General features: G+C 52.7%; 1 protein-coding gene across 1 annotated transcript in view; it reads right to left on the bottom strand.

Moving 5' to 3' along the window:
- mxd3 (MAX dimerization protein 3) overlaps positions 1 to 12,262 on the bottom strand; it is a 102,750-nt gene that overhangs the window by 12,111 nt on the left and 78,377 nt on the right. The gene's annotated exons all lie outside the window — the stretch shown is intronic.

Genomic DNA, 12,262 nt, shown 5'->3' with positions numbered 1-12,262 from the left:
AGACTAGTAGGTTCAGAGATTTACACCCCGTCCCTAGCTAGCTGTCAGACAAACAGACTAGTAGGTTCAGAGAGCCACACCCCGTCCCTAGCTAGCTGTCAGACAAACTAGTAGGTTCAGAGAGCCACATCCCATCCCTAGCTAGCTGTCAGACAGACTAGTAGGTTCAGAGATCCACACCTCGTCCCTAGCTAGCTGTCAGACAAACAGACTAGTAGGTTCAAAGAGCCAAACCCCCTCCCTAGCTAGCTGTAAGACAAACTAGTAGGTTCAGAGAGCCAAACCCCGTCCCTAGCTAGCTGTCAGAAAGACTAGTAGGTTCAGAGAGCAACACCCCGTCCCTAGCTAGCTGTCAGACAAACAGACTAGTAGGTTCAGAGAGCCACACCCCGCCCCTAGCTAGCTGTCAGACAGACTAGTAGGTTCAGAGAGCCAAACCCCGTCCCAAGCTACCTGTCAGACAGACTAGTAGGTTCAGAGAGCCACACCCCATCCCTAGCTAGCTGTCAGACAACAGACTAATAGGTTCAGAAATCCACACCCCGTCCCTAGCTAGCTGTCAGACAGACTAGTAGTTTCAGAGAGCTACACCCCGTCCCTAGGTAGCTGTCAGACAGACTAGTAGGTTCAGAGAGCCACAGCCCGTCCCCAACTAGCTGTCAGACAGACTAGTAGGTTCAGAGAGCCACATCCCGTCCCTAGCTAGCTGTCAGACAGACTAGTAGGTTCAGAGAGCCACACCCCGTCCCTAGCTAGCTGTCAGACAGACTAGTAGGTTCAGAGATCTACACCCCGTCCCTAGCTAGCTGTCAGACAAACAGACTAGTAGGTTCAGAGAGCCACACCCCGTCCCTAGCTAGCTGTCAGACAAACTAGTAGGTTCAGAGAGCCACATCCCATCCCTAGCTAGCTGTCAGACAGACTAGTAGGTTCAGAGATCCACACCTCGTCCCTAGCTAGCTGTCAGACAAACAGACTAGTAGGTTCAAAGAGCCAAACCCCCTCCCTAGCTAGCTGTCAGACAAACTAGTAGGTTCAGAGAGCCAAACCCCGTCCCTAGCTAGCTGTCAGAAAGACTAGTAGGTTCAGAGAGCAACACCCCGTCCCTAGCTAGCTGTCAGACAAACAGACTAGTAGGTTCAGAGAGCCACACCCCGTCCCTAGCTAGCTGTCAGACAAACTAGTAGGTTCAGAGAGCCACATCCCATCCCTAGCTAGCTGTCAGACAGACTAGTAGGTTCAGAGATCCACACCCCGTCCCTAGCTAGCTGTCAGACAAACAGACTAGTAGGTTCAAAGAGCCATACCCCGTCCCTAGCTAGCTGTCAGACAAACTAGTAGGTTCAGAGAGCCACACCCCGTCCCTAGCTAGCTATCAGACAGACTAGTAGGTTCAGAGAGCCACACCAAGTCCCTTGCTAGCTGTCAGACAAACAGACTACTAGGTTCAGAGAGCCACACCCCGTCCCTAGCTAGCTGTCAGACAGACTAGTATGTTCAGAGAGCCACACCCCGTCCCTAGCTAGCTGTCAGACAGACTAGTAGGTTCAGAGAGTCACACCCCGTCCCTAGCTAGCTGTCAGACAGACTAGTAGGTTCAGAGAGCCACACCCCGTCCCTAGCTATCTATCAGACAGATTAGTAAGTTCAGAGAGCCACACCCCGTCCCTAGCTAGCTGTCAGACAGACTAGTAGGTTCAGAGAGCCACACCACATCCCTAGCTAGCTGTCAGACAAACAGAATAGTTGGTTCAGAGAGCCACACCACGTCCCTAGCTAGCTGTCAGACAGACTAGTAGGTTCAGAGAGCCACACCCCGTCCCTAGCTAGCTGTCAGACAAACAGACTAGTAGGTTCAGAGAGCCACACCCTGTCCCTAGCTAGCTGTCAGACAGACTAGTATGTTCAGAGAGCCACACCCCGTCCCTAGCTAGCTGTCAGAGAGACTTATAGGTTCAGAGAGTCACACCTCGTCCCTAGCTAGCTGTCAGACAAACAGACTAGTAGGTTCAGAGAGCCACACCCTGTCCCTAGCTAACTGTCAGACAGACTAGTATGTTCAGAGAGCCACACCCCGTCCCAAGCGAGCTGTCAGACAGACTAGTAGGTTCAGAGAGCCACATCCCGTCCCTAGCAAGCGGTCAGACAGACAAGTAGGTTCAGAGAGCCACACCCCGTCCCTAGCTAGCTGTCAGACAAACAGACTAGTTTCAGAGAGCCACAACTCATCCCTAGCTAGCTGTCAGACAGACTAGTAGGTTCAGAGATCTACACCCCGTCCCTAGCTAGCTGTCAGACAAACAGACTAGTAGGTTCAGAGAGCAACACCCCGTCCCTAGCTAGCTGTCAGACAAACTAGTAGGTTCAGAGAGCCACACCCCGTCCCTAGCTAGCTGTCAGACAGACTAGTAGGTTCAGAGAGTCACACCCCGTCCCTAGCTAGCTGTCAGACAAACTAGTAGGTTCAGAGAGCCACACCCCGTCCCTAGCTAGCTGTCAAACAACAGACTAGTAGGTTTAGAGAGCCACACCCCGTCCCTAGCTAGCTGTCAGACAGACTAGTAGGTTAAGAGAGCCACACCCCGTCCCTAGCTAGCTGTCAGACAAACTAGTAGGTTCAGAGAGCTACACCCCGTCCCCAACTAGCAGTCAGACAGACAAGTAGGTTCAGAGAGCCACATCCCATTCCTAGCTAGCTGTCAGACAGACTAGTAGGTTCAGAGAGCCACACCCCGTCCCTAGCTAGCTGTCAGACAGACTAGTAGGTTCAGAGAGTCACACCCCGTCCCTAGCTAGCTGTCAGACAGACTAGTAGGTTCAGAGAGCCACACCCCGTCCCTAGCTAGCTGTCAAACAACAGACTAGTAGGTTCAGAGATCCACACCCCGTCCCTAGCTAGCTGTCAGACAGACTAGTAGGTTAAGAGAGCCACACCCCGTCCCTAGCTAGCTGTCAGACAACAGACTAGTAGGTTCAGAGATCCACACCCCGTCCCTAGCTAGCTGTCAGACAGATTAGTAGTTTCAGAGATCCACACCCCGTCCCTAGCTAGCTGTCAGACAGATTAGTAGTTTCAGAGAGCCACACCCCGTCCCTAGCTAGCTGTCAGACAGACTAGTAGGTTGAGAGAGTCACACCCCGTCCCTAGCCAGCTGTCAGACAGACTAGTAGGATCAGAGAGCCACACCCCGTCCCTAGCTAGCTGTCAGACAAAAAGACTAGTAGGTTCAGAGCCACACCCCGTCCCTAGCTAGCTGTCAGATAAACAGACTAGTAGGTTCAGAGAGCCACATCCCGTTCCTAGCTAGCTGTCAGACAAACAGACTAATAGGTTCACAGAGCCACACCCCGTCCCTAGCTAGCTGTCAGACAAACTAGTAGGTTCAGAGATCCACACCCCGTCCGTAGCTAGTTGTCAGACAGACTAGTAGGTTCAGAGAGCAACATCCCGTCCCTAGCTAGCGGTCAGACAAACAGACTAGTAGGTTCAGAGATCCACACCCCGTCCCTAGCTAGCTGTCAGACAAACTAGTAGGTTCAGATAGCCACACCCTGTCCCTAGCTAGCTGTCAGACAAACAGACTAGTAGGATCAGAGAGCCACACCCCGTCCCTAGCTAGCTGTCAGACAGACTAGTAGGTTCAGAGAGCCACACCCCGTCCCTAGCTAGCTGTCAAACAGACTAGTAGGTTCAGAGAGCCACACCCCGTCCCTAGCTAGCTATCAAACAACAGATTAGTAGGTTCAGAGAGCTACACCCCGTCCCTAGCTAGCTGTCAGACAGACTAGCAGGTTAAGAGAGCCACACCCCGTCCCTAGCTAGCTATCAGACAGACGAGTAAGTTCAGAGAGACACACCCCGTCCCTAGCTAGCTGTCAGACAGACTAGTAGGTTCAGAGAGCCACACCCCGTCCCTAGCTAGCTGTCAGACCTAGAGACTAGTAGGTTCAGAGAGCCATTCCCCGTCCCTAGCTAGCTATCAGACAGACTAGTTAGGTTCAGAGAGCCACATCCCGTCCCTAGCTAGCTGTCAGACAGACTAGTAGGTTCAGAGAGCCACACCCCATCCCTAGCTAGCTATCAGACAGACTAGTAGGTTCAGAGAGCCACACCCAGTCCCTAGCTAGCTGTCAGACAGACTAGTAGGTTCAGAGAGCCACATCCCGTCCCTACCTAGCTGTCAGACAGACTAGTAGGTTCAGAGAGCCATACCCCGTCCCTAGCTAGCTGTCAGACAGACTAGTAGGTTCAGAGAGTCACACCCCATCCCTAGCTAGCTGTCAGACAAACAGACTAATAGGTTCACAGAGCGACACCCAGTCCCTAGCTAGCTGTCAGACAAACTAGTAGGTTCAGAGATCCACACCCTGTCCGTAGCTAGTTGTCAGACAGACTAGTAGTTTCAGAGAGCCACACCCCATCCCTAGCTAGCTGTCAGACAGACTAGTTAGGTTCAGAGAGCCACACTCAGTCCCTAGCTACCTGTCAGACAGACAAGTAGGTTCAGAGAGCCACACCCCGTCCCTAGCTAGCTGTCAGACAAACAGACTAGTAGGTTCAGAGAGCCACACCCCGTCCCTAGCTAGCTGTCAGACAGACTAGTAGGTTCAGAGAGCCACACCCCGTCCCTAGCTAGCTGTCAGACAGACTAGTAGGTTCAGAGAGCCACACCCGGCCCTAGCTAGCTGTCAGACAAACTAGTAGGTTCACAGAGCCACACCCCGTCCCTAGATAGCTGTCAGACAGACTAGTAGGTTCAGAGAACCACACCCAGTCCCTACCTAGCTGTCAGACAGACTAGTAGGTTCAGAGAGCCACACCCCGTCCCTAGCTATCTATCAGACAGATTAGTAAGTTCAGAGAGCCACACCCCGTCCCTAGCTAGCTGTCAGACAGACTAGTAGGTTCAGAGAGCCACACCACATCCCTAGCTAGCTGTCAGACAAACAGAATAGTTGGTTCAGAGAGCCACACCACGTCCCTAGCTAGCTGTCAGACAGACTAGTAGGTTCAGAGAGCCACACCCCGTCCCTAGCTAGCTGTCAGACAAACAGACTAGTAGGTTAAGAGAGCCACACCCCGTCCCTAGCTAGCTGTCAGACAGACTAGTAGGTTCAGAGAGTCACACCCCATCCCTAGCTAGCTGTCAGACAAACAGACTAATAGGTTCACAGAGCGACACCCAGTCCCTAGCTAGCTGTCAGACAGACTAGTAGGTTCAGAGAGCCACACCCTGTCCCTAGCTAGCTGTCAGAGAGACTTATAGGTTCAGAGAGTCACACCTCGTCCCTAGCTAGCTGTCAGACAAACAGACTAGTAGGTTCAGAGAGCCACACCCTGTCCCTAGCTAACTGTCAGACAGACTAGTATGTTCAGAGAGCCACACCCCGTCCCAAGCGAGCTGTCAGACAGACTAGTAGGTTCAGAGAGCCACATCCCGTCCCTAGCAAGCGGTCAGACAGACAAGTAGGTTCAGAGAGCCACACCCCGTCCCTAGCTAGCTGTCAGACAAACAGACTAGTTTCAGAGAGCCACAACTCATCCCTAGCTAGCTGTCAGACAGACTAGTAGGTTCAGAGATCTACACCCCGTCCCTAGCTAGCTGTCAGACAAACAGACTAGTAGGTTCAGAGAGCAACACCCCGTCCCTAGCTAGCTGTCAGACAAACTAGTAGGTTCAGAGAGCCACACCCCGTCCCTAGCTAGCTGTCAGACAGACTAGTAGGTTCAGAGAGTCACACCCCGTCCCTAGCTAGCTGTCAGACAAACTAGTAGGTTCAGAGAGCCACACCCCGTCCCTAGCTAGCTGTCAAACAACAGACTAGTAGGTTTAGAGAGCCACACCCCGTCCCTAGCTAGCTGTCAGACAGACTAGTAGGTTAAGAGAGCCACACCCCGTCCCTAGCTAGCTGTCAGACAAACTAGTAGGTTCAGAGAGCTACACCCCGTCCCCAACTAGCAGTCAGACAGACTAGTAGTTTCAGAGAGCCACACCCCATCCCTAGCTAGCTGTCAGACAGACTAGTAGGTTCAGAGAGCCACACCCCGTCCCTAGCTAGCTGTCAGACAGACTAGTAGGTTCAGAGAGTCACACCCCGTCCCTAGCTAGCTGTCAGACAGACTAGTAGGTTCAGAGAGCCACACCCCGTCCCTAGCTAGCTGTCAAACAACAGACTAGTAGGTTCAGAGAGCCACACCCCGTCCCTAGCTAGCTGTCAGACAGATTAGTAGTTTCAGAGATCCACACCCCGTCCCTAGCTAGCTGTCAGACAGATTAGTAGTTTCAGAGAGCCACACCCCGTCCCTAGCTAGCTGTCAGACAGACTAGTAGGTTGAGAGAGTCACACCCCGTCCCTAGCCAGCTGTCAGACAGACTAGTAGGATCAGAGAGCCACACCCCGTCCCTAGCTAGCTGTCAGACAAAAAGACTAGTAGGTTCAGAGCCACACCCCGTCCCTAGCTAGCTGTCAGATAAACAGACTAGTAGGTTCAGAGAGCCACATCCCGTTCCTAGCTAGCTGTCAGACAAACAGACTAATAGGTTCACAGAGCCACACCCCGTCCCTAGCTAGCTGTCAGACAAACTAGTAGGTTCAGAGATCCACACCCCGTCCGTAGCTAGTTGTCAGACAGACTAGTAGGTTCAGAGAGCAACATCCCGTCCCTAGCTAGCGGTCAGACAAACAGACTAGTAGGTTCAGAGATCCACACCCCGTCCCTAGCTAGCTGTCAGACAAACTAGTAGGTTCAGATAGCCACACCCTGTCCCTAGCTAGCTGTCAGACAAACAGACTAGTAGGATCAGAGAGCCACACCCCGTCCCTAGCTAGCTGTCAGACAGACTAGTAGGTTCAGAGAGCCACACCCCGTCCCTAGCTAGCTGTCAAACAGACTAGTAGGTTCAGAGAGCCACACCCCGTCCCTAGCTAGCTATCAAACAACAGATTAGTAGGTTCAGAGAGCTACACCCCGTCCCTAGCTAGCTGTCAGACAGACTAGCAGGTTAAGAGAGCCACACCCCGTCCCTAGCTAGCTATCAGACAGACGAGTAAGTTCAGAGAGACACACCCCGTCCCTAGCTAGCTGTCAGACAGACTAGTAGGTTCAGAGAGCCACACCCCGTCCCTAGCTAGCTGTCAGACCTAGAGACTAGTAGGTTCAGAGAGCCATTCCCCGTCCCTAGCTAGCTATCAGACAGACTAGTTAGGTTCAGAGAGCCACATCCCGTCCCTAGCTAGCTGTCAGACAGACTAGTAGGTTCAGAGAGCCACACCCCATCCCTAGCTAGCTATCAGACAGACTAGTAGGTTCAGAGAGCCACACCCAGTCCCTAGCTAGCTGTCAGACAGACTAGTAGGTTCAGAGAGCCACATCCCGTCCCTACCTAGCTGTCAGACAGACTAGTAGGTTCAGAGAGCCATACCCCGTCCCTAGCTAGCTGTCAGACAGACTAGTAGGTTCAGAGAGTCACACCCCATCCCTAGCTAGCTGTCAGACAAACAGACTAATAGGTTCACAGAGCGACACCCAGTCCCTAGCTAGCTGTCAGACAAACTAGTAGGTTCAGAGATCCACACCCTGTCCGTAGCTAGTTGTCAGACAGACTAGTAGTTTCAGAGAGCCACACCCCATCCCTAGCTAGCTGTCAGACAGACTAGTTAGGTTCAGAGAGCCACACTCAGTCCCTAGCTACCTGTCAGACAGACAAGTAGGTTCAGAGAGCCACACCCCGTCCCTAGCTAGCTGTCAGACAAACAGACTAGTAGGTTCAGAGAGCCACACCCCGTCCCTAGCTAGCTGTCAGACAGACTAGTAGGTTCAGAGAGCCACACCCCGTCCCTAGCTAGCTGTCAGACAGACTAGTAGGTTCAGAGAGCCACACCCGGCCCTAGCTAGCTGTCAGACAAACTAGTAGGTTCACAGAGCCACACCCCGTCCCTAGATAGCTGTCAGACAGACTAGTAGGTTCAGAGAACCACACCCAGTCCCTACCTAGCTGTCAGACAGACTAGTAGGTTCAGAGAGCCACACCCCGTCCCTAGCTATCTATCAGACAGATTAGTAAGTTCAGAGAGCCACACCCCGTCCCTAGCTAGCTGTCAGACAGACTAGTAGGTTCAGAGAGCCACACCACATCCCTAGCTAGCTGTCAGACAAACAGAATAGTTGGTTCAGAGAGCCACACCACGTCCCTAGCTAGCTGTCAGACAGACTAGTAGGTTCAGAGAGCCACACCCCGTCCCTAGCTAGCTGTCAGACAAACAGACTAGTAGGTTAAGAGAGCCACACCCCGTCCCTAGCTAGCTGTCAGACAGACTAGTAGGTTCAGAGAGTCACACCCCATCCCTAGCTAGCTGTCAGACAAACAGACTAATAGGTTCACAGAGCGACACCCAGTCCCTAGCTAGCTGTCAGACAGACTAGTAGGTTCAGAGAGCCACACCCTGTCCCTAGCTAGCTGTCAGAGAGACTTATAGGTTCAGAGAGTCACACCTCGTCCCTAGCTAGCTGTCAGACAAACAGACTAGTAGGTTCAGAGAGCCACACCCTGTCCCTAGCTAACTGTCAGACAGACTAGTATGTTCAGAGAGCCACACCCCGTCCCAAGCGAGCTGTCAGACAGACTAGTAGGTTCAGAGAGCCACATCCCGTCCCTAGCAAGCGGTCAGACAGACAAGTAGGTTCAGAGAGCCACACCCCGTCCCTAGCTAGCTGTCAGACAAACAGACTAGTTTCAGAGAGCCACAACTCATCCCTAGCTAGCTGTCAGACAGACTAGTAGGTTCAGAGATCTACACCCCGTCCCTAGCTAGCTGTCAGACAAACAGACTAGTAGGTTCAGAGAGCAACACCCCGTCCCTAGCTAGCTGTCAGACAAACTAGTAGGTTCAGAGAGCCACACCCCGTCCCTAGCTAGCTGTCAGACAGACTAGTAGGTTCAGAGAGTCACACCCCGTCCCTAGCTAGCTGTCAGACAAACTAGTAGGTTCAGAGAGCCACACCCCGTCCCTAGCTAGCTGTCAAACAACAGACTAGTAGGTTTAGAGAGCCACACCCCGTCCCTAGCTAGCTGTCAGACAGACTAGTAGGTTAAGAGAGCCACACCCCGTCCCTAGCTAGCTGTCAGACAAACTAGTAGGTTCAGAGAGCTACACCCCGTCCCCAACTAGCAGTCAGACAGACTAGTAGTTTCAGAGAGCCACACCCCATCCCTAGCTAGCTGTCAGACAGACTAGTAGGTTCAGAGAGCCACACCCCGTCCCTAGCTAGCTGTCAGACAGACTAGTAGGTTCAGAGAGTCACACCCCGTCCCTAGCTAGCTGTCAGACAGACTAGTAGGTTCAGAGAGCCACACCCCGTCCCTAGCTAGCTGTCAAACAACAGACTAGTAGGTTCAGAGAGCCACACCCCGTCCCTAGCTAGCTGTCAGACAGACTAGTAGGTTAAGAGAGCCACACCCCGTCCCTAGCTAGCTGTCAGACAACAGACTAGTAGGTTCAGAGATCCACACCCCGTCCCTAGCTAGCTGTCAGACAGATTAGTAGTTTCAGAGATCCACACCCCGTCCCTAGCTAGCTGTCAGACAGATTAGTAGTTTCAGAGAGCCACACCCCGTCCCTAGCTAGCTGTCAGACAGACTAGTAGGTTGAGAGAGCCACACCCCGTCCCTAGCCAGCTGTCAGACAGACTAGTAGGATCAGAGAGCCACACCCCGTCCCTAGCTAGCTGTCAGACAAAAAGACTAGTAGGTTCAGAGCCACACCCCGTCCCTAGCTAGCTGTCAGATAAACAGACTAGTAGGTTCAGAGAGCCACATCCCGTTCCTAGCTAGCTGTCAGACAAACAGACTAATAGGTTCACAGAGCCACACCCCGTCCCTAGCTAGCTGTCAGACAAACTAGTAGGTTCAGAGATCCACACCCCGTCCGTAGCTAGTTGTCAGACAGACTAGTAGGTTCAGAGAGCAACATCCCGTCCCTAGCTAGCGGTCAGACAAACAAACTAGTAGGTTCAGAGATCCACACCCCGTCCCTAGCTAGCTGTCAGACAAACTAGTAGGTTCAGATAGCCACACCCTGTCCCTAGCTAGCTGTCAGACCTAGAGACTAGTAGGTTCAGAGAGCCACACCCCGTCCCTAGCTAGCTATCAGACAGACTAGTTAGGTTCAGAGAGCCACATCCCGTCCCTAGCTAGCTGTCAGACAGACTAGTAGGTTCAGAGAGCCACACCCCATCCCTAGCTAGCTATCAGACAGACTAGTAGGTTCAGAGAGCCACACCCAGTCCCTAGCTAGCTGTCAGACAGACTAGTAGGTTCAGAGAGCAACATCCCGTCCCTAGCTAGCTGTCAGACAAACAGACTAGTAGGTTCAGAGAGCCACATCCCGTCCCTACCTAGCTGTCAGACAGACTAGTAGGTTCAGAGAGCCATACCCCGTCCCTAGCTAGCTGTCAGACAGACTAGTAGGTTCAGAGAGTCACACCCCATCCCTAGCTAGCTGTCAGACAAACAGACTAATAGGTTCACAGAGCGACACCCAGTCCCTAGCTAGCTGTCAGACAAACTAGTAGGTTCAGAGATCCACACCCTGTCCGTAGCTAGTTGTCAGACAGACTAGTAGTTTCAGAGAGCCACACCCCATCCCTAGCTAGCTGTCAGACAGACTAGTTAGGTTCAGAGAGCCACACTCAGTCCCTAGCTACCTGTCAGACAGACAAGTAGGTTCAGAGAGCCACACCCCGTCCCTAGCTAGCTGTCAGACAAACAGACTAGTAGGTTCAGAGAGCCACACCCCGTCCCTAGCTAGCTGTCAGACAGACTAGTAGGTTCAGAGAGCCACACCCCGTCCCTAGCTAGCTGTCAGACAGACTAGTAGGTTCAGAGAGCCACACCCCGGCCCTAGCTAGCTGTCAGACAAACTAGTAGGTTCACAGAGCCACACCCCGTCCCTAGATAGCTGTCAGACAGACTAGTAGGTTCAGAGAACCACACCCAGTCCCTACCTAGCTGTCAGACAGACTAGTAGGTTCAGAGAGCCACACCCCGTCCCTAGCTATCTATCAGACAGATTAGTAAGTTCAGAGAGCCACACCCCGTCCCTAGCTAGCTGTCAGACAGACTAGTAGGTTCAGAGAGCCACACCACATCCCTAGCTAGCTGTCAGACAAACAGAATAGTTGGTTCAGAGAGCCACACCACGTCCCTAGCTAGCTGTCAGACAGACTAGTAGGTTCAGAGAGCCACACCCCGTCCCTAGCTAGCTGTCAGACAAACAGACTAGTAGGTTCAGAGAGCCACACCCTGTCCCTAGCTGGCTGTCAGACAGACTAGTATGTTCAGAGAGCCACACCCCGTCCCTAGCTAGCTGTCAGAGAGACTTATAGGTTCAGAGAGTCACACCTCGTCCCTAGCTAGCTGTCAGACAAACAGACTAGTAGGTTCAGAGAGCCACACCCTGTCCCTAGCTAACTGTCAGACAGACTAGTATGTTCAGAGAGCCACACCCCGTCCCAAGCGAGCTGTCAGACAGACTAGTAGGTTCAGAGAGCCACATCCCGTCCCTAGCAAGCGGTCAGACAGACAAGTAGGTTCAGAGAGCCACACCCCGTCCCTAGCTAGCTGTCAGACAAACAGACTAGTTTCAGAGAGCCACAACTCATCCCTAGCTAGCTGTCAGACAGACTAGTAGGTTCAGAGATCTACACCCCGTCCCTAGCTAGCTGTCAGACAAACAGACTAGTAGGTTCAGAGAGCAACACCCCGTCCCTAGCTAGCTGTCAGACAGACTAGTAGGTTCAGAGAGTCACACCCCGTCCCTAGCTAGCTGTCAGACAAACTAGTAGGTTCAGAGAGCCACACCCCGTCCCTAGCTAGCTGTCAAACAACAGACTAGTAGGTTTAGAGAGCCACACCCCGTCCCTAGCTAGCTGTCAGACAGACTAGTAGGTTAAGAGAGCCACACCCCGTCCCTAGCTAGCTGTCAGACAAACTAGTAGGTTCAGAGAGCTACACCCCGTCCCCAACTAGCAGTCAGACAGACTAGTAGTTTCAGAGAGCCACACCCCATCCCTAGCTAGCTGTCAGACAGACTAGTAGGTTCAGAGAGCTACATCCCGTCCCTAGCTAGCGGTCAGACAGACAAGTAGGTTCAGAGAGCCACATCCCATTCCTAGCTAGCTGTCAGACAGACTAGTAGGTTCAGAGAGCCACACCCCGTCCCTAGCTAGCTGTCAGACAGACTAGTAGGTTCAGAGAGTCAC

This window comes from Salmo salar, chromosome ssa09 (genome assembly GCF_905237065.1).
Source record: "Salmo salar chromosome ssa09, Ssal_v3.1, whole genome shotgun sequence".
In the NCBI taxonomy this organism is placed as follows: Eukaryota; Metazoa; Chordata; class Actinopteri; order Salmoniformes; family Salmonidae; genus Salmo; species Salmo salar.
Note: the sequence above shows the minus strand (reverse complement) of the source record. Positions and strands in the feature narration are given on the sequence as shown.